Genomic DNA, 24,052 nt, shown 5'->3' on the forward strand with positions numbered 1-24,052 from the left:
GTGTAGTGTACGAAACCGAAGTGCATGCACGCGGACACAAAGCGTTTGTGTCTTGTGAGTGACACTCCCGGAGATAATTCATCGAATTCCTGACGATACGTGATTTATTCGAAAACGAACGGATTACACTGGATGAATAATAATAATATTGTATTGGATGCACATATATCACTCGTCCAACGCTTGCACGTCGTGTATGATATTACATTATTATAATAGTGGCTTTATTTATTATTATTATTATTATTGTTATTATTGTTACTATTATTCTAATCGTTATTCTTTTTTTCCGGATTTCTCAGCAAGCTGTCAATTTAAGGAACATTACAATATATTTTATGGGCTACCTATGCGGTCTGCTACAGGTAGGCAAAACATAAAAAAAATAGGTATATAATAATATATAATAGTACACGATTTAATAATATTGTTATTACAATAACGGCCAAACAGGAACAGTATAGTACGATGAGCGTCTATTATGGTCGGAGTGCTGCACAAATACTGGCAATACATTATTGTTATATTATTATATTTATAGTAAGTACTTGGGCACATAAATCACGTTTTAGGTACGATCGAAATAAAGTGAATATATATAAATAGAAAACAAATTTGATAAAGGTCATTGATGGTACAAGTGGTACAACATGATCGTATGTTATTATAATTATTGTAAGCGTGTTTAGTACGAAGCGCCAATATGAATTGATCAGTATCAATGTCAGCAAGTAATAAGTACAGGTTAGGTACCTATGGCATATGCTACATGGTAAGAAGTATTTTGTGAAATTGAACATCACCTATCCAATTATTACGAACAAGAGGTATTTAGTTTGTTAAATTTAGCGTAATATTAATATTAACACTTTATAAAAATGAGATACGAGAACGATACTTTATTATAGTTTATATATATATATTCCCATCTATTTCTTTATTCATTTTGTTTTTATTAAAGCTATCTAAGACCATTTGGTTATGTTATTATTAGTATGATATTAAATATTCTATTTGAATATTTGATTGATGGGATTTATTCTTAATACAAATTCGAATAATTTTTGAGGATTTTGTTCGCTGGTTCTGTTTTTAAGAGCTTATTTATTTATATTACATGTTTAATTCGTAAATAAATATGGTTGTTCTGCAAGTGTAGGTTTTTGTTACGATTATGATGAAATCAATATATTTTTTAATTTTCAACACGCGAGATCAATCATTTTAACTAAGGCACCTATTATGTATAATATGCTTCATAAATTGTTTTCAGAACCTCTATATAAATGCTTAAAATACATAATTGTAATGTTCGTTTGAATATTTTTCGCAATTTTATTGGGTATAGATTTTATACACATGAGTACCAGCTAATGTCTAGGTATAAAAATATTAGTTGTTTGACCGTGATAAAATAGCTGTTACAATAGACGTGATAAAACAACTTAATCTAAATAAGCAGAGTCTCAGAACTAAATACCTATAATTTATTTTACAAATTGTACACTTTTGAACCAGTTATCGTTTCGACGATATTCATATGGAACGGTTTACTTATAACTTCCGTATTTGATAACTATATATAAGTACACAGTTTTTCAACTAGGCATAATCTAAAATACGTGTACGTTATAATATCTGGTAAAACTTTTGTTTTTAAATTTATGGAGCCACTTCGTATATAATAACCACGATTGTACGTGCGGTGCATATATAGGTACTTCTTTGTTCCGGACTTGCAGTTATTAACAATACCTGAGTTAATTATACAATTTGGCGCCGGTATTGCATTCAAATTTTACTCCTAGATAACGTGTGGGGGAAAGGGGTAAAATTTTCCTAGGATATCATAAGTCGAAGCGTTCTAATAATGATCGTATGATAATTTTACCACCCCCGGTAAGATTATACCAGGAGCAAGGTGTATGATTTTCCCGGATGTACATATTCACCATACTACAGATAAGAGTGTTCTATTTTCTATAATGTGTAGTTTTTCCTAATGTTTAATTTGTTTACAAAATAAATAAAGATCCAGCAAGACCATAAAATATATATTATTATACTATAGAAGAAGATTGAAACGGTGCGAGATCGTAGTCAACCGCAGACTTTGCAGTCATTTATAATATTATATAATAATATCAATGGCGAAAAATACCTTTCACAATTTTTATAATACTATATAACACATGTACATAACCGCAAATAATTTGTTAAATTATGAAAATTATCTTAAAAGATTTCCCATTACTTTGATCCTGTATAATAGTACGGCCAGTACGGGGGCGCGCTGTACGACGGAAAAAAAACAAAACGTGAAATTAATAGAGAGAGAGAAAGAGAGAGAGAATATTAAGAAAATAATATATATATATAAATTAAGTAGTTTCTATGAAGAGACCGTGCAATATATATACAAAAAAAACTGTATATGTATAGTTAAGCGACGTCGTTTAATGGGCTTTTAACGGATTTCGTTTCGGGTCGACGTCGTTGTTATTTTTCCGATTTTTTTTTCTCGTTCCCCGTTATTATTATTTCTGTTTAATACGGATTAACCGCGTGTTAACGGCTGCTGCTGCCGCTATACTACCGCCGCCACCACATCCGCAACAGTCATGTGTATATATATATATATTATATATGCGTTCGGCACTTATTTAAAGGGCGAACGTAATATTATAATACCATCGGCGGCCGCTTATACATACATATTATACGATGTGTATTATACGCATGTACGCGTGTATAATATTATATATTTAAAGTATACGCTAGTCGGTGTGTTTATAATGCGCATACATTCCTCATGCGCGCAAAATCAACAATCTATATGTACTGTATATATAGAGCTGTGGTGTTAAAATAAAATTCAGAGGGAGGTGTGAATTCCATTATCCGTACACATACACACTGCGTATACAGAGTGATTCATCAAGCCCAATCACCCCTTTTTATTCCTTTAAATTATAATATGCAGTTATTTTGCAGAACTGGCTGATGGACCTAACCTTGGGATTTTCTAATATACTTAAAGACCTTATTATTAATTAGAGATACAAACTTTTATATTTCAAATGAGAACCCCAGCTCTTTTTTACTGTAAATTAAATATGATAATATGATGATATATTATAATATAATAAATTTTGCCCCCATCCCCTCAAAAAAAAATCCTTGATCCATTGCAAATGATGTTATGCATTTTCCTTCTAATTTCGGAGGGAATCTAGTAGATGTTAAAATAATTAGACTTTCAATCGGACATAAACGTACGACTTCTACTGAACTGCACGTTGACGCATCACGTTATCACTCATCTTATACAAACCAGAAGTAAATCCATATGCGGAGAAGCTATCTCAAGTATGATATTTTAAACTATTATCTTCAACAACATGGAAAGTCGGACAAATTTGAATATTCTAAACAACTCCAAACACGTGAAGTTTTTCAAGGCCCTGACCAGAATTTCAACAATCGAAACAATATAAATATACATATATGGTACCTATTCTATTTTTTTTTTAAATAATTTAAATTTTATTACTTAATTTAATATTACTATACTATATATTTTAGCAATGACGCCGAAGTCCAAAATTTAACGTAATAGTCATTATAGACACCTCTACATACAATTTTGACACCCGCCTAGGTTAGGCTAATGTAAATTTGTACGGACAATGACAAAGGTGATCCCCTGCCTATTAAATTCACCTATGATAATTGTCATGGGTAAATGTATATTATTTGTCGCCACTGTATTTTAATATTGTATAAGAACTAATTAATTCTCACCAGTTTCACTTCATATAAATAATATATCAAGAGCCAACAATTTTTTGATATTGTGGTTTTAAAAAAAAAAAAATTTGTCTTAAAAAATTTACATCGACCATTGTAGTATGTAATCACGGAATATTTGAGAAACTCAAAAACGACAATTTTCTTCAGCAATATTTCAAAAATACAATCACAGCTGGTACACGTGTTTGTTGTGGAAAAAATTGACATTTGAAGGGTAAATATATTATTATATACCAATATACCAATACTGCATACCCACATACTGCAAATACGCGTAGATGAGGTAGTGCACATGACGAGAGTAGACATCCCGTTTGTTATATTACGTCATAATATTATTACACGCTGATATAAGCTTATAGATATAAGCACGTATAAATACATACACATATATATTATATATGTGTATTTACGGTTTACGCGGGTCGACGCGATGGCGTCGTGTACGTGTGAAATAAGAGCTGCCGACAAGCGGCGCCAAAATCCTACAAAAGCCCCTCTCCCACGCTCCGTCCGACGCCTTACCAGCCGTTTCGCGCGTAGTAGCTTTTAGCCGGCCGACCGCAAAAGCCTTTTGCGTCACTCTATCACCCCTCTCACCACATAAATATCACCTCGCCCGGTACCGACAGAGGGCATTTTGCAACTATATATATAGGCACTGTAGTTGTAACATATATACATATATATATATATATATTGGCAGGTATTCATTATATATATATGAATATAGTGCCAACGCGCGTGCGCGCCAGTCGCGATTTTGAAATCACTTAAAGGCCAATGAGTTTCAGTACCTTTTATGTGTGTATACAGTATGCGTATAATAATATGTTCTGCCGCCGCTTTGTCATCGCGCCTTCTCCGCGGTGGTGGCGTTTGCGTTATTCGCGTTCAGCAGCAGCGTCGTCACCCACGCCAGATAACATATAGGTATAATATTATGTTATTGAAAGTACTATACGTCTATACATAATGTATACAATATGTCAATATACATAATATATACTATAATATTATGTCATCATAATTCATAATATTTAACAAAAGACGTAAACATTAAAAATATACAAATATTCTCGTAAATTCGATGTTAAGGAATAAGGATACAATAATATTTGATTCGAATAACTATACTATCATAATATACAACAGCGTCAACTATGGTATGACCACACGTAAACCGCAATTCTGTTAACATGGTATGATGCAGGATGCGTCCACCTGATTCGTCCTCGTATAAACTAAGTCATCCACCAACTACTAAAGACATTTATATAATATATGGGGTGATTTATTCAACGTAAATTAACTCATTTTCGGAAATTATACTAACGTTTTTGAAAATATTTCTATTACATGATTTTAAGTCGTTACAAACCAATAGATACTTTTGGCAAGAGATATTATCTCAAGTATTTTTCTGATATATAAAAATACAATTTTGGATAAGTAACGTTTTAGTTAGAAAAATTCAAAGTTTGGATCAGCGGAGTAGTAAAGCAATATTTTGTGGGTTACTCTTATTATTGTATACCACTTCTCTCGACTCATGTACATTTTGAATACTTATAAATCATAAGCTACTCGTCTAATGTTCAACATTTATGTACCAAGTACTCCATAAAATATTTTGATTTTGAAAAATAAATTATAAATGAATATTGTAATTTAAAAAAATTATAACGATAAAAAATAATGAAAACTATTTTTTTTTAATGACATTTTGTTTTTTTACTGCTTAAAATTATATAAAAATAATATTTTCAAAAACATTAATAGTTTTTTTAAGTAATGAGCGTTTTAAATTAGACAAATCACTCGGTTTCAAAAATATATACTCCTCAGTTTCCTCTTTAAACTATTAAACGGACCGGCTTATACGTTATTTCTTTGCAACGAATAAAGATATCAATAATTAAACTTTTAAAAATATACTTACACAAATCAATTATATTACAAATCGATTTCTACTCGCTCATATAATATTAAGGCAGTCCCAAATAAAACATTCTTTTTATTTTGAACTGTGCAAAAAACATGATACGTTGTAATGGTTTTTAGATCACTATTTTATATATTTTATATATATTATTAAAATAAAAAAATAATGTTTCTAAAACAGTATTTCGTAAAATTCGTTATAAATTAATAGAAAATAAATCAGTTGTCAAACATGGTAAATTAATGTAGTAAAGTTCTTATATGTAAATAAATAATAAGGGGGTTTTGTCATTTTCAATAACCGTTATACATATAAATATATAATAATATATATTTGGTATATTTATACCATTATAACAACTTTACGAATATATTAGATTGATACGGTAACATTAATAATAATATACGTGTGGTTTTCTAGAACAGGATGATTCGTGGAACACTATACACGAATAAATGTAAATAATTGTACATTATTTATATATATAACTTGGTATGCGCTTTTTTCGTTACATATATATTATTATGCTCCTAATTTTGTGCAAATCATGTTTTTTTATTGGCCGTTTTATTTATATCTGAGGCATATCTACAAGCGTAATATTGTTCATTTGTTATTACGTTTATTATATTTTATTAAAAAAACCAATTTTTGGTTTTTTATTTTTATTTTTAATCACTATAACGACACTATAGATTTCAACTTGTAAATGTATCGCATGAATATTACCATTATTGTGATTTAGATACGTGAAATCGCCAGATCGTTTTAGTAAGTGATATTATGGTACCTATATAATTATACACACTGTTCTGCAGAAGAATGTATAATAACATTAGGAACAAATTTTAATGTCTTATAAATAATAAGAATGTGCTTTGTTAATTGATTAGTATATAATATTACAGAACTTTCGAAAATGCTCTTAAAAATTTGTTTTTACCATAATGTTTAATACAAATTATTAAAAAAAAATCTATTTGTATATTATTTAAATTTATGCGATTTTGCATCATCACAATCAATGTATGCCATATATTTGTAAGTTTATATTATATCAGCTGCGTGTGGCGTGTGATGGAAATTTTATTTACCCGACCGTTGTGCAGTCACCGCTTTTGACTGATATATAATATATTGGTAAAAACTAAACGCCCTACGTACCTAATATAAATAATACGATAAAGCTAAATAAGACCTATTAATGATTTTCTTTATTTTATTTTATGGTACATTTTTATTAGATTTTATCCATTCGTATGATTGCATAAAAAAAAATTTTCTTAAAATAAAAATAAATTTAAATAATTCAAAATATAAGTTTCATTTTAAAGTTTTTCGATGTATGAAACACATTTTGTGCTCCAAGAGCAAATTTTTTAGAACGTTCAGAAAAAAAATAATGTATTTTGCATTTAAATCCGCACTCCGATAGTAATATTATAATGTGCGGTTGATCCCTGTATAAAATGACGCTGATTCCGCGGTGATGGTGGCGGCGGCGGCGCGTGACGTCTATATAATATAATCACGAAGTAATCCCTCGACCTTTATAATATAAACGACGACGATTTCGCGATGAATTTAATTCGATTCGTATCTTTTCCGTTACTTTGTCGCGCGGTGAATATGATTTTCCGCGAGATTTAACAACAAAATCGATATATCCCTCCCTCGTGGCTCATACGCATTTTATACATATATATATATATATATACATAATGTTATATACTCGTTATATACATTTATGGTCGAAACTAAATCTACTTACTATGAATGGATAATCGAAATACACACATAGTAAAAATCATTTAAGTGTAAATGGACCAGATAGTTGTATTATTATGGACAGCATTTCAATCATAATATGTAGGTACCTATATATGTAATATATGTAATAGGTAGGTAATACCAACTTGTAGGTGACCTACATGATAAAAATATAAAAACTTTCATTATAGTTATTTTAGTAGTTTTACCTATACAGGCTTGAAAAGAGTATGCATATATTGATATGCGAATGAAAGATCCTCACCTTTATATTGGTGGGTAGTTAGTTTCGGACCATGTAAATAGTAATTAGTTGGGAGTGGGGAGGGAGCAGGTTTAGTTTTGATAATTTTTCTTCTCCCCCCCCTTAAAAAAGTTTTACTAAATATTCGCCCCTATAATGTAGACTTACGATACTATTATAGGTATTAGGTAGTAATAATATAGATAATTCTAATAAGTAATAATAACTGTGATTTATTTGACAGTGTTATAATTATTATTTTAAATCCAAAAATTATTTTAATCCGCTTCCCGATTCATCTTTATACTTGTTTTTAGAATATTGGCAAAGGACGCAACACCTATAAATTGAACATCCTGCGTATAATATGCATGTAAAATTCCGATAGAAAGAATACTTGAAGACGTATGAAAAAATAACTTATGAAATAAATGTTTTAAAAAAAAAATAAACAACAATTCGAGCTTGAGTATCGAAATAACAAGGTTAAATTGAAGCATGTCGCTGGTATGTAGAAGATATTTTGTCAAATTATATAATATAAATGATCATATGCATGTAAAATATAATAACTATATACATTTAATAAAATGCATACGACTTATCGTTTTAATAGTTATATTGCCAAGTCAAACGTATATCATATCAGCACACTTATAGTTTATATATAGGTATATTATAGGTATTATATAAAAACTAAAATATGTTTTTTTTTCTTCTATCACAGTTTTATATTTATATAATAATTTACTGGTTATGTAATATACAGAGCGATATTACCTACTTACTAATCTAAGGTCAATTTCTATACCTATAATATCATCGAGTATATATTTATATACTTTATATTATACTCAATGATAACACTAATATTATACATTTTTTGCATTTCATGCACCTGTAGAATCAAATAATATGTTTACGATATAATTATTAATATATAAATATTATGCCTACTATATACACAATAGATACCTATATATTATTAATTATTTTGTCGGTTAACCTTAAGTGGTATTTTCTCGGGCTATAGGTAAATATTATTTACGACTGCCGTGTTTAATACGTTTATGATTTGTGTATTAGTATCCGCAAGATTACATCTGATTTAAATATTTCTTTTATGTTTTTAATCTTGGAGTATTTCAATTTCCAAACAATTACTTAATTTTTTATTACTTTTTTTTTTTGTGGGAAAAGTGAACAATACAGTGTATAATAGGCAATAGCAATAACAGATAACAATATATTATGTGATACTAATGGAATGTACACAACGATAAAAAAAACCACACAATTGGGCACAAACAAAACTGCAGTTGCAACAATTCGGTTATTCGGTATTTACGGCGGACAATATCCGTTATTATCTTTAGTTTGATCTCTTAAAGTTTTGACGTTAAATACTGACTACGGTTGTGTCGACAGAACTCGACTCGTTTCTGCAAATTTCAGGGTAGTCGATAAGCTATAGTTAGTGAATGATATACCACGATTACAACAGTCTATCAGAATACGGTAAATGTCATATAATACGACTGGGAACATAACTGTGAGCCCGGATTTACTCACGAACAAAAAACCGTGATATTTTTCGTTGGACAGTAATGATGGAATAAACAGTAGGTACACGCTGACCGCTGACCGTTTTCGGTTCGCGTCCACTGTGCGTCCGTTCGAATTTCAGCCAAATTGTTTCGCGTGTCATTCGTGAGCGGTAAAACGACGAGTATTGGAATTTCATCAAATCGAAATAATAAAATTATAAAATACAGTAACCAACTTGCTGATGAATTTTTTCTTATAAGTATCATCACGGTCAATTGCCACCAATTTGCTAGTGTCACGTTAATTTTTTAGTTAAAATATCTTAAATTTGTATTGCTTTGTTAAAATTTATAAATTTATGATGAAAAGTTCGATAAATCCAATATAATTACACAATGTTACATTTAATACAAAATATTATTGTTTGTATTTTGTTTTACATTATCACTAATAAGTAATAAGTTTCTATTTTTATACACTTATTAATATTATTTTAGCATACGAAGCAACCGACCAATTTTTTCACTAGCTCAAAATAATCAGTATGTGCAGTTCTATAAAATATCTTTAGCGCACGCTCCGGTATAATATATCTACTGCACACGTCAACATAATATTATATAGGTACTATAGACATGTTATATGCCGTGGTGTATGTGTCACGCCGTCATCATAATAGAACACAACGAATCGTGTTTTTTTCCTTGCGCATAAATTGCATATACGATGTTTAGATTCGACAAATCCTTTCGATACGGTTGGCATATTATGAAAATATATAATATTGTTTTTCGTGTGTCGGTCTTCTCGACGGCGGCGTAGCGCGGCAGTGGTAATTCGAACGGACGTTATTTGCAACGCGCACACGACTCGTTTGATATTTAATTCGCAGTGTTCAGTGTAAGGTTCACGCGCCAAGACGAGTATTTTTGTGCAGAAAATCGTTTGGCTTCGTTCACGGCGAATCGATTTTCGCGGTGGATGACCGCGAATTATTATCATATTATTATTAGATATATACATAGTAACAAGGAGATAAGGCCTTGGCGGAGATTATTTCCATTCAGCGCAGCATATAAATTGTGTATGTGTATAATGATATATAATATACATTTTATATGCATTATTAAACAATAACATTGATGATTCCTTTCTGACCTTTCTACTTAGTCAGATTCCGTTTGAAATAAAAATTCATAATGCCCGTAGTTATTATATTTTTTTGCATTCCACAATTTTCAAAAAATATATGTTATGCTCACCTATAATTAATATTTTGTTATCTGTGTAAGTAATAGATTAAATAACATAAATCTGTGTTTAAATAAACTAAAATTTAAAAAATGATTCATAAAATACGTGTAAACAATTTTAATTGGTGGTAATTATTGAAATTATCGACAAAAATAATAAAAACGAAAAAGTGACCTAAAAGACTAAAACAAGAGCGTGTCAAAAAATGTCAAATTTTTAAAAATAAAAGTTTTACAATTTGTTCGTAGCCTTTAGTGAACACCACTTTAGTGTCTTATTCAAACTTTGTGTTAAAAATAAAGCGTAAAATAATGTATTTTTACATTGCCCTAGCTATTTATCACTAATTAAAACTTATATAGTTTGATAGTGATAACCATAAATTATTATATGACTAATATAGTATAATATATATATATATATATATATATAGGCACAGCGTGCATAATAATGTATTTATGTGTCTATAGCCAAACAATATTTAATTTCTAGATTCGTTCTTGGCTAATATCGAATAAATATGTATTTGTGTAACTATATTGCAATATAATCCTTCACGAGTCGTAGGTATGTATAATACTACGCTTGCTGTTTTCGCATAACATCATCACATTTCGCGGTACACGACATATGAGATATGCGCATAGCCTCTGCCTCTGCCACCCGTCAGTCGTCAGTCGTCCGTCAAGTCTTCGTAGCGTGCTAATGGCGACGGTTCGACTGGAAATGCCATCATTGAATTCGATATAATAGCACATTATAATATGTAATAATAATATATGTCATTGTGTTTTACGCTTACACGCCTCATAATCGTAGTGTATTGGTGCGCACGCGGTCCTGCTGCGCCGTGACATATCTCAATCGCACCTCTTGCTGCTCGTAAAAATATTTACCCGAATACCTACAGTATAATATAATATATATATATTATTATATTATATTATTATACACACGACGTCCATATTAGATAATATGCACTGCACACATTACGTACGCTTATCCAGACGCATACGATATATACAGGACGATTCACCAAACATACTCACTCCTATTATTCCTCGTTCAATAATAACGACGGTATATATTATATTCAAATTTTGAATTTTATTGTTTTTATCTAAAACTTTGTTTTTAATCATATATACTCGTAGATCTTTCATATCTTTAGAGAAACGAGTTATTTGGCGATATAAACGCAGTGGCGTGTTTACAGGGTAGGCCGACTAGGCTCGGGCCTACCCAATTTTTATTTGACTGTTTGGTTTTTTATTTATCAAAAATAAAAATCTTACCTACTATTAATATTAGTAATATTTATTATTGAATATTATTATCATAATGATATCCAATTTGATAGTACAAAGCTTCCCTAATAGTTATGAACACACTTACACATTACAGAACCAAACTGGCCTATCCAATTATTTTGTGCTGGACACGCCACTGTATAAACGCAATTTTTTAAATGAGCTTTCGATATTTTTTACTGTAGCAAATGTTTTTTTTAAAACGTTAATCAAAATGTGAACCAATAATTTCTTAGTCTTGTAATGTAAACATTAAGAATAAGAGTTTATTCGTTACTATATATATATATATATATATAGTACTGACTAAAATATTGGCCAGTATACTATACTCGTAAGGGCCACTGTACAGGCGCAGTGTTGCGCTCGTTGTTAGTGTCGGCGTAAGCATAGTAAATTTCTGTTTGGGTAAAGGAAAAATCTGGGTGAACAATGAACATACTCGGAGAATCGCCCTGTATATGTGATTATTTAAGGGTAGATGAAGCGATGCAAGAACATAATATCACTTTATCGTCTTACGATATTTACAATATCTAAGACGTACAATATATTATATAATACAATATTGTATGCTCGAGCCATCGACGTATTGGCGTTAATAATAATAATAATAACGACATACTTCGCGCGACACCCTCCGACGATCCATTTCGGTTCGATAAACTATATATTTTTATTATACTCGATGTGTTTACAGCACACGCACTGTGCAGCGTCTTTATACCCATTATAATATATCATATTATGCTTGATGAGATCGTTCCGCGGATTTTATCACTTATGGGGCGAGTGGCACACGTGATGGCGATGATTATGACGATGATAATAATAATAATATATATATTACGTATACGATATTATATATATATATATAATAATATAGTAATCGTGTGTTGTAGATGAAGTGGTTTTTCGGTCGTCGACATCGTACAATAGGACGTGTTTTTCTTGTCACTCGTTGAACACACACACACACTCGACACACACGCACTCTTACACGCGCGCGTCAGACGCACACACAACGACGACTCGTATAATATAAAATATGAACATTGTCGCCGCCTAGAGGAATGATAATCCGACGGATTTTCGCTCTCGCATGAGAAATGCGTCTTTTATGATATTGTGCGTGTGTATACTGTATAATATACGCTCGTTGCACCTCACCGGCACGCTGTCCAACGTCGTCGTGAATTACTTAACGCGTAATAGTAATGTGCCGCTGCTGCAGTTATCGTAATAATAAGGCGATGAGGTGCATTTTTTTACATAAACCTTATACTTGTAGACTGGTACTGTGAATTCGAATCGGATCCGTGATAGAAGTATATAGTACAAAACTATAGCTATATACAATTATATTATAAAATAAATGTACAACAAACAAAAATCATTCGTTAAAATTTTAGTTTTATTATTAAAATAATTGTTTGGTAACCTTTTTCACTCAAAATCATTACTCATCGTTTACAATGATTTATCATATAAATCTAGTTCATTGCAACATTAAATTGCAGTGATCTACTCAATGGCGAGAAGTATACTCTAGTATACTGTACAGTGTAAAGCAAAGCAGTTAATGGTAATTTTTAATTTTTGACTCCCTCAAAAAAGATTAGTATAAACTAGATAAACTGTTCAACCTTTCTCTATAAATTATAATAGAAGTATTATTTTTACGATAATATATCTATTCAGATAAAAATATAAAAAAATCACCTATCATTGTAAAATTAAATCACTTAGAATTTAAAATAACTAAATCTATTTCCTATTATAAATAATGCATATTTTTTTTATTTTTTACTGATATATTTAGCTGGTAACCTATACATGTAATCTGAAAGTTTTGACATATTATTAATAATATGTATGTTTAGGTATGTATAAATATGCTATGACGAACGATTAGGACAGTTGCGATAAGTGAATTTAAAAAAAAAATGTTATCGTTGATTTGTAAGACTTCGGTAAAAATTAAACATATCATAAAAACTAACCGATATTCAATGCACGTTTAGTAGCGATAAAAACGCAAGTAGTGCTTATAATAATATTTCAATAAATTATAATAATATGATGTAATTTATAATAATTAAAGAATATGAAATAATGTGTATTATTTTTATAGTTTAAGAGTATGTCAACGTTCTATGCATATTTTTTTTTCTGAACTATACAAAACTTCGAAAATTTGCATTCGGCAAAACCAAGTACCATACTGCTTATCTTTAGGTTTAGCATTAAAAAGGGAATTATCTCTGATATGACCAAACTAAAGAAAGAAATGAAAGAAAATTAAGAACATTATCTCGCTGTGTATATGTAAGTTGACTTTTTTACCATATTTAAATTTTTATTTAAGTTATTATGATGAGTTCATAAAATATTGCAATTTAAAAATGCTTTTGTACATCTATTACTTTTAAATTTAAATTTAAGTTTGATAATAGTTTAATTCACTTTACGTGGTTAGTTCTGTTGGATGCAAATTTGCCAAGTTGCGCATGAGCCAGCAGAAAGAGGAAATAAATAGGCCGCTGAAATCCTCTTACCTCTTACTAGTTATTATATATTCAATAAAATATTAATAGATCAAACCTGATTTGTAGGTACCTTGCTCAATATTGTATGAAATATATGGGTATTGCATTTACAATCTTTACGACGGTGCTTTTTTTATAGTTAATAGTTGTGCATTCAATTTCGTAAAAGCATTTATAATTATTTAGTAAAAAGTATCGCCATCAATAATAACATTTTAAACTCGGAATTTTATTCCGTAAATAAATTATTATTATTATTAATAATAACGATCGTCGAATGATGGGCACACTTATTATTTACATCACTTCTCTCACTATAATATATATATATATATATATATATATATATATATATATATATATGTATATGTATGATGTTCAATAATATTATATATCCCACATTGTCACAACTTTTCATTGCCAATACAAATATGACAGTGGTATTTTTCTTGTGGCCCGAAACGGATTTCTTTCTGGCTGAGTCGAATGTGCAATCAGCATCAAAACGGTTGACACGAGTCAGCAGCGTATTCATAGTACATATATATATTAGTAAATAGGCGGGCATCAGGCCAAAATATTTTTCTTTATAGATTATATTATTATAGACAGTCTGTTATTATGGTATCGAATAACCCAAATTTATAAAATAATAAATAATAGCGTGCTGGGGAAATTAATTTTAATTTACACATATTTTGCTATTTATTATTAAAATAAATTCATGGTAACAATGTCCATTGGGTGATATTGACGAGATTCAATTAATTAACAATGTAGAATTTAACCTGTGATGATACACTAATGATCATATAAATGCTATTCTTAAATACTTTAAGATACGGTGAGGAGATAGCTATATCTCATAAAGTATGAATTAAAAGTAAGAATTTGATCAAGGTGGAGGTATATATCAAAAGATAAATAACTGAAACTCTTTGATAAATGATCAATAATGCAGACTTTACAAGCTAAAGGGTTTACAAATACTAAAAGTTAACGAATTATAACAATTACAGAAACTAAAAAAATGCCATTCTAAATTACACTCCAATTACTGTATCTAATAGTGAGGCAAGAAGGCTAAAATAAAATAACCACGAGACGCTCTTGAATATTACAATAATAAAAAATTAAAACAAAAAAAGGATTTGTAAATCATAACAGGTGCTGCATTTGATGAACGGTTTCCCCACTCACGCCAATAAAGAATAAACCATTTGTATTCATTTTATTTTGTTATCACATTAACTTATTGTGTTTATTCTTTTTATATATTGCGAATGAAGTTTTATTTAATAATAATAATAATAATAATAATAAAAATATTTTGGTTAAAAGAAAAATATATACGAAATAGAAATGTTTTACGCCTAAATAGTTTCTCGTGGATAATAATTGTATTCTGAACATACATATATAGCTGATTGTGTGAGATACAACATTATTTGTTTGAATGCGTGTGTTTAATTTACTATGCGTTGAACCCCTTGAAACATACGTGAGCCTTCAGGTATATATATATATATATATATGTGTGTTGGAAATGCGCTTGAGACGTGTTTTTTGTATGCACAAATTTCCATAAGCAACCAATGACGTTTTGTTTGTCTGGTTATGTACCCATACAACGCACTCGAACACCAAACAGAACCCAATTACATTTTTTGAACGATCATCGTACAATCCTCCGCAAGTTTATTATAAACAAGTCAAAACATTGTACATAGACATCATAGGAAAATTCCGGAATAAATAATATTATCTCATGCGTATAAAAAAAACCAAAACGAAAAATAAAAAATACCCAGGTATTATATAGTTGACTATACCTGTGTATCTACACTTACCTTTATAATATTATATCATATATTAACTGCATGCAATATAGTCAATATAAATAATGTATGCTTATTAACAGCAAACCGGGCCATTTGATTTAAAACAAATATAATTTCGGTTTGCACGACAAACACAAATAAACTTAAAGTAATGAAACTATTAAACAATGCATAAGCAATAGTTTCTAAATAATACATAATATAGCCACCTAACCAATTATAGAATATAGGTATACAGCCCCTGCTCAAACTATATTAATATTAAATTATATTTTTTTCTAATATTTTGGTATACACATAAAATAAATCTAATAGATATAGACATTTTTCGACCATTGTATACAAGTTTATTTCAAAAATCAGATAAGTCAAATAAACAAATATATTTCCACAATATTCGAAAACTGTTGTATCTATATATAATATATTCGTGTATTGGTACCTGCTAATATACCTATATACAATCATTAATCAAACAAATTCATGGGTATATGCTATTGATTATTATTGATCAGTACACGGTGCCTATGCCTTATATATTATATATTGCACCTACTCATAAAAGCGGTAGTAATTTATACATATATTATAACTATTAACATGGTAATAACATAAGTTATTTTAAATTTTTACTAATATATATATAATATACATGCTATATATAAGTAAGTATATCATTATATAAATATATCAAAAACTAGTAATTCAAAATTTATGAAAATTACGAGTCATAAAGAAAAACGTTCTATATTATTTGAACCAAGCAATGTAATCATTATAAACCAGCCGTTATACCCTTTCATTTTTCGAATCCTTCGAAGGCGTTCAGGGCAGTTATTTATACTCAAAGCTCTAAAAAAGTAGGAAAATTACAACATTTAATTAACAAACATCCGAAACCTCAAATAGATATTAAAAACTAAATATTTGTCTAATAATAATTACGTATAATACTGTAAAATACTACTGTGCATATATTATTTTTAAATACAACGTCTTTTAACAAAATTTTATTACAATGCAATTTTCAGCGTAATTTACATACACGTATAATAAAACTTTTAATATTTTATTCAAAGTTTTGACTTAAAATTTTGATTAGTTCAAATTTAGTTATACGAGTGTATACTATACTCGAGAAAAGATTTCTCTTTAACTTTGAGTTATCGTAACTTTTTTGTATACGGATTGATCCATTAACATAAGACACTTTTTATCATATTAAAATTATTTTCACATTAATTATGTTTTTAACAACTTAAAATTGTGTAAAATAAATAATTTCAAAAACATTTATAATTCTTGGAATAATAATAGTGTAAGCTTAGTATGATGCTATATGTTTATATCGCTTACTATACGGAGGAGAACTAACGTAACTACTTATACTTAGTAAAAAAACTAGAGAGGGTAAAATAATTTATTCATCTAAATCAAAACCGTAACCTAATTGTATTTACACAAGTATTTAAATGATTAAAACCCATTTTATGGCTTAGAAACAAATCATAGGAACCCGATATCGTTAAATAACATCAAATACATAAAAGTTCGTACATTTTTGGAATGTTCGGTAAGTCGAATTTTTTTATCCCAGATAACGTTGAAAAAACGTCAACATATTATACAACAGGAAAATCGTTAAATATCCAAATGTAAATAGGTATATCTATACTTTTTTTTTCAATTTAAAATATGATAATTTACTGCAGTTTGTTTAGAAATGAATACAATACGTGCAATCAGTATACATGTGATATGAGGGGAAGAACCAGGAATAAGGTGTAGTTCTGAGTTCACGCAACAACTTAAGGAAAAAAGTATTTTTATCTTGAACATACGTACCTATGTGCAATTTATTGTGTTCTTTCATAATTATTGTTGAACATTTAGAGAAAACTCCTGCGGCTGGCATATCTGGGGAGAAGGCGAGTGGGAAATTAAAATTTTCCGCACTCCAAAATTATACTACCGCGGAGGATTTTTATTAGCGATTTTCGTTTTTCTACCGTGGAAAATTACACGATATATTATATATATATATATATATATAATTGTATATGTACACATGTGCGCCATCATACTATAAACAGGTTTGAGGGGATTTTCAACGCATATAATCGTATAGTAATATATTAATAATAATGCCGTGTTTAAAGTCTAACATAATTTATGTATAATATGTATGTATGAACACAATATATTATTATTATATTATATTGTGCACGCGTTGTATAATAACGCCGGAGGTCTTATGAACGGTATTCGAAGATACAGAGAGCCCGAAGCGAATCAACCGCGCGCGCGATGTAATAAAATATATAGACTTTCCGCGGTCCCGTGGCGGGTGTATGCGCAGGGTGTATAATAATAATAATATTATATATTTTCCGTCGAGGTTTTCGCTATTGATCCACGCGGTGGCTGGCGACCGCAGCGCGTATTTATATTATATATACAATATATATACACATATAATCGCGCACACGGCTCTTTCGTCCGCCGCCGCCACCGCTTCTTCTTGTATTCGTCTTCGTCTTCTTCTTCGTCTTTTTCTCCTTCTTCTCCGTCAACTAGCGCCATATCTATACATGTATATATAATGTGTATATAAATCCATATATATATATATATATATATATACGTAGTATAATCTCGCCGACTTTGGCGGCGCCGTTTTTTCCCGGACCAATCAAGCGGAAAAACCACGCCCATCGCGCACACGGTGCAGTTTTCTTTGCTGTTTTTATATTTTCTTTTTCCATTTGTATACATACAACACACACACACACACACACACACACACATACAAATATATATGCGCGTGTGAATATTCTTTTTTATGTTATAATTCTATGTACATATCGTCGAGCGGCGAACACACAGCTTCCGCGTGGTCCAAGTATGTATAAATATATATATTTTAATATACAAGTAGGAATAGCGTGTACCTATTACAAGCAATTTGAGATAGAAATTCTCATCTCAAAATAATATTATAACGACCCAACGCAGACGAATTGCGCGTGTACGTCACTATAAATATCAACACTCCGTGTATAGTCCTTATATAGTTCTATACTGCATGTATGCTATATAGTTATAGTAGTATAGTTTACATACCAAGTGATCCATTTAACGTTATATAGGTACTCGCAATTTGCACTGTTTCAATAACTATTGACGTTTTTAAAAATATATAAAAATAATTTTAACTCGTTTAAAAACAATTTTCTGTTACTATTCTTAATAATCTGCAAGCCTAAAAAATGTGTGCAAGATAAAATAGCTTATATCAGATGAACTACTTTCGTTATACATTTCTACGAAGATATGCTCACACAATGTTTCAATGCACTTTATAGCTTTCGATATAGCAATCCCATATAGTTCCATAACAACAAACCTGCAATATCAAGGTGTAATGATTTTATTGTTTTTTATACACACATGCAATCACAACGATATACCTGCTGCTAAAAATAAACACTATTTAATAATATATAATATTAAATTTAAAAACAATAAAAATTATCCACAAAAAAAAAAAAATTAATCTACTTTTAAATAAATATGATAGAATAATGAATTAAAATATAACAATTGACAGAAAATAATAATTAAAAAAAAAAAATGTTGCAGGAGTCATTACCTTCAAAATTCGTGTCACCTGACTGGACCTGAGTATTGTTTATAGATTGAAGTTCGAGAGTAAGTTTTATTATGTGTACTGAGTATTAATTCATATGTTTCCAAGATGATTTTGGAAAACCATTAATGCATAAAATAATAGAATCCGCAACCAGCTTACCCATCATACATCGTCAGACCTAGACAATTTTACATTTTTACACACATTAACCGGTACCCTACAAATTAGAATCCAATTTTTACAAAATGGGCCGATGGACAGAAGAGAGAATAAGAAAAAAATAAATCATATATCGTAATCAGGTAGGTGATAATACTTGTGATGTATACCTACTTCATTCTACGTTCTAAAAACAAGCGTTTAATATATTTTGCGATTATGATATCCTACTCATAAACTCTCAAAGTTATATATATATAGAGGACTAGAGAAGTATCGCGGTGTGGGATTTTCCAAAGTAAGAACTTATAATCACCGTAAAATAATAATATTATACGAGCATATTACCTAACCGGTATTTTTGCAATGAACGCGCAATAATGTGTAAATATTAGTAAAAATACAAAATAAAAATAGAAAATGAAAAAACGAATACCATTTCGAACAATTAAAACCTGTTCGTTTTTTTCTTACGAGTTTATTAAACATTACTTATTATTGAACACGTATACCCGAGAGTCGGGACTGTGATCTCGTCGATGGCTTTTGTCAAAATGTGAATTTCGACGTCTACTCGGGAAAAATTTAATCAGAAAAGTGGTTTTCATTCGCCTTTGTTGCAGAGTAGGTACTACAGAATTAAGAACGCGATGATGTGCGCGTGAAATGTACGTTGTTGTTAAAAAGCTGCGTGCTGTGATAAACGTTCTTCATTGTACGACTGTACGTATTTATTATTTTTGTTAGGTATGAATGGTTTTAGTCGCTTTCGTGAAAGTTTTAATAAAAGAATAAACTAACTTTTACCCTAATAAATTAAAAAAACATTTTTAAAAACTATTATACTTATTCTATTCGGTTTCACAGACCGGAAATGTCTTTACACTATTGTAGTGTACCTACCTGAAACTTTAATTGAAGAACTTGTGAGATTTAATTGGGTTAAACGTTCTTATACGCGAGTGCAATCGTTAAATGTATATACAACAATAAAAACATTTTTAATAGAATTTTCAGTAATTTTGTTATTATATTTTGGTACTGACCTCAAGTTATTTAAACTCTCATCCATTTCTTGATATTTTTATATAAATCGCAATACGGTTTCCTCTTGACGCACACTATTTAAAACAATAAAAAGTATTCTACCCTCATAAATATGTTTCAATATAATTAAGTCGTCCGAATAATCAATAGTGCCGGCGCAATTATGACGGACGTAATTAAAAGCACAATTATGCATTTTATCGTTGCGGTTTAAAAATTTAAATGATGCCACTATTATATCATATCATATTGCAAAATAAACTTAATATTAAATATAGAAATATATTTCGCGTGTATATATTTGTATGTAGCTATATAATTTGCAAACGATTTGCATCCTGTTTATTTTTTGAAAATGAAAAAATATGTTGCTCACTAATACCTGTAATAGCACTTTATAATGTCTACTATATTTAAATACAGTTATATTATATAGTTTCATGCTTATTGCAATACTGCTGTCAATCAGATTTAAACTCAAGTTTTTAATCTTTAAAATTAAATAAAAACTGCATACTTTTCACAGAATAATTATTAGTTTGTCTAAATCAACAATACAAAATTGTTTTTACTTTGATATTTTTACTTTTTACTATAAATCACAAGTTATTATATTGAAACAATAAAATGGTTTTCGTCAATGCATTAATGATAAAAGTCGAATACAATTAATACGTTTTCAAAATTCAAATACTTTTTGGTTGTAGTAAATCGATAGCTTTTTTACCTCAAAAAATATACAGGATAGTGATAACTGAGAATACACCCCCGATACCCCTTAGAGAATATATCACAAGTACGTATCACACGCGCTTATATATTATTATATTGTTGTGTTAATACACCGCGTGTACATGCTGTATATGTATATAATCTCGAAAACAACTATATAGAACACACGAGTAGGAAAACCGCGTACAAGTTCGTGTCGATTCGATGGGAAATACTTACAAACGTCGCGCGGCGGTTTCGGGGGCGTGAGGTGCTCGTTAATTTGTTTGGAGAGGATCCCACCGCCGCCGAATCGTGAAGCTCACCATAAATATTTAGATTTGTACGTGATGTACGACGCGCGGCAAACACGCAGCAGCACTCGGGGAAGTCGGTCGGACGAGAAGTGAAAACGAGGAAAAAAATAAAAAAGAACAACGGCCGCGGAGTGTGAGTGACAGAGAGACAGTGAGCGAGACTGCAGAGCGACAGAGGGAGAGAAGAGAACGACGACTACCTAGCGAGTTCTCATTCGTCATCGTCGCGTCTCCTGCAGCACGCCGTACTACCGTCATCCCCGTCATTCGTCGCACACGGTATACCTATATATTATTATTATAAGTACACAACCACACAACCGCGGTATGCCGTGGTATATGCCGTGCGTGCGTGTCGTTTTATATTATGTTTTTATGTACACGATAATAATATTATAATACACTCCATGACGACTTCCGACGATGATTTTTTTTTTGTGTGTGTTTACAGATAAGTACTGTTGTACTACTGTATACTGCGTATATCGTGTAGCCGACTCGCACTCGAAAGTGTATATTGTATATTATAATGATGATTGTTTTTCGTTCACAACAACATTTCATAACAACAATAAATATATTATACAACGTTTATTAGACTCTCGGACATCGAGTATATATTGTGTGTGCGCGCGGTGCAGTATTTATATACATTATTATCATCATCGTCACTTCGAGTACCAAGCGTGATAAACATATACATTCGATTCTCCGGGCGGCCCGTCGACGGCAAACAAAACGGGGACGTGTGTGATGCGATAGATTTTGTGTTTATAGTTTCGTCGGACTTTCGTACACGATTTATAACTACATCAAATTTATATATATATAGGTACACCATTCACGCTTTTTTTTCTCCGCTTCTCTCTTCTTCACTCTCCCGACTCTTAAGCACGCGAATAACAAAGCTTAAACGAAGGCAATGTATTCGTTTTACACACCATGATGACAATACCTACACACATAACATAACAGAATCCGACTGTCCGATCGTGTCGATCGGCAATTGATATGCGGTAAAATCGTCAATAAACAATTGGCGGAATGTCGATTTATTGTTCATCGGTTCACATATCGTGAATTATGATATATTATTTTTATATGTATAATAATAATTAATAATTATATACAAGTATTAAGGTATGTGAAGAGAAATCAGTACGACACCACAGCGACCGACCCCCGGACGGCGGCGAGGTAAATATAAGTTTAATATGTAAACGCTTCCGGATCATCGACAAATATCACCAGCACACGTCTGTATATACCGATCGAAGTAAACCACCAGTCATACTTCTCGGTTTTAAAACGATCGTCAGCAATCCGATTGCTTCGCGTTGATTATTCAAGGCAAGTGACCTATATTGTTCACGAAAAAAATTATTTAACTGCAGATATAAATATAGACACTGAGATAACGCACGTTCCGCCGGTCGTCGACACTCGTCCCGATCACACCACACTATTCAAATTTTAAGAATATTTTTCTAGAAAAATGTAATACCTAATAATATGCGTTAACCACACTATTATTACTCGAGGGCAACCGATTTAGTATTATCTACGGGAGTCGCTGGAGAAACGTCGTCCCCATTTAGAATGAAATGATGACATATTTCAAAATATCTCCACCCACGTATTGTATATAGTGTGGCATTACCGTGGATTTGTAAGACCATATTCCAAGAATTCCTAACGACACTATTTACCAAAGAAAATCAATTTCCTTACAACAGACGGCGGAAAGAGGAGGGGGGCGAGAAACGTTTTCCTAACGCCTAACCCCCCTAGGAGATAAATTATAACCCCATCGGGATGTCTCACGAACGGTTTTCAGTATATGATGGTGTGTGACATTATTATAGGAATTCGTGAGACAATTTCCAGACGTA

Source organism: Rhopalosiphum padi, chromosome 4, assembly GCF_020882245.1.
Source record: "Rhopalosiphum padi isolate XX-2018 chromosome 4, ASM2088224v1, whole genome shotgun sequence".
NCBI lineage: Eukaryota > Metazoa > Arthropoda > Insecta > Hemiptera > Aphididae > Rhopalosiphum > Rhopalosiphum padi.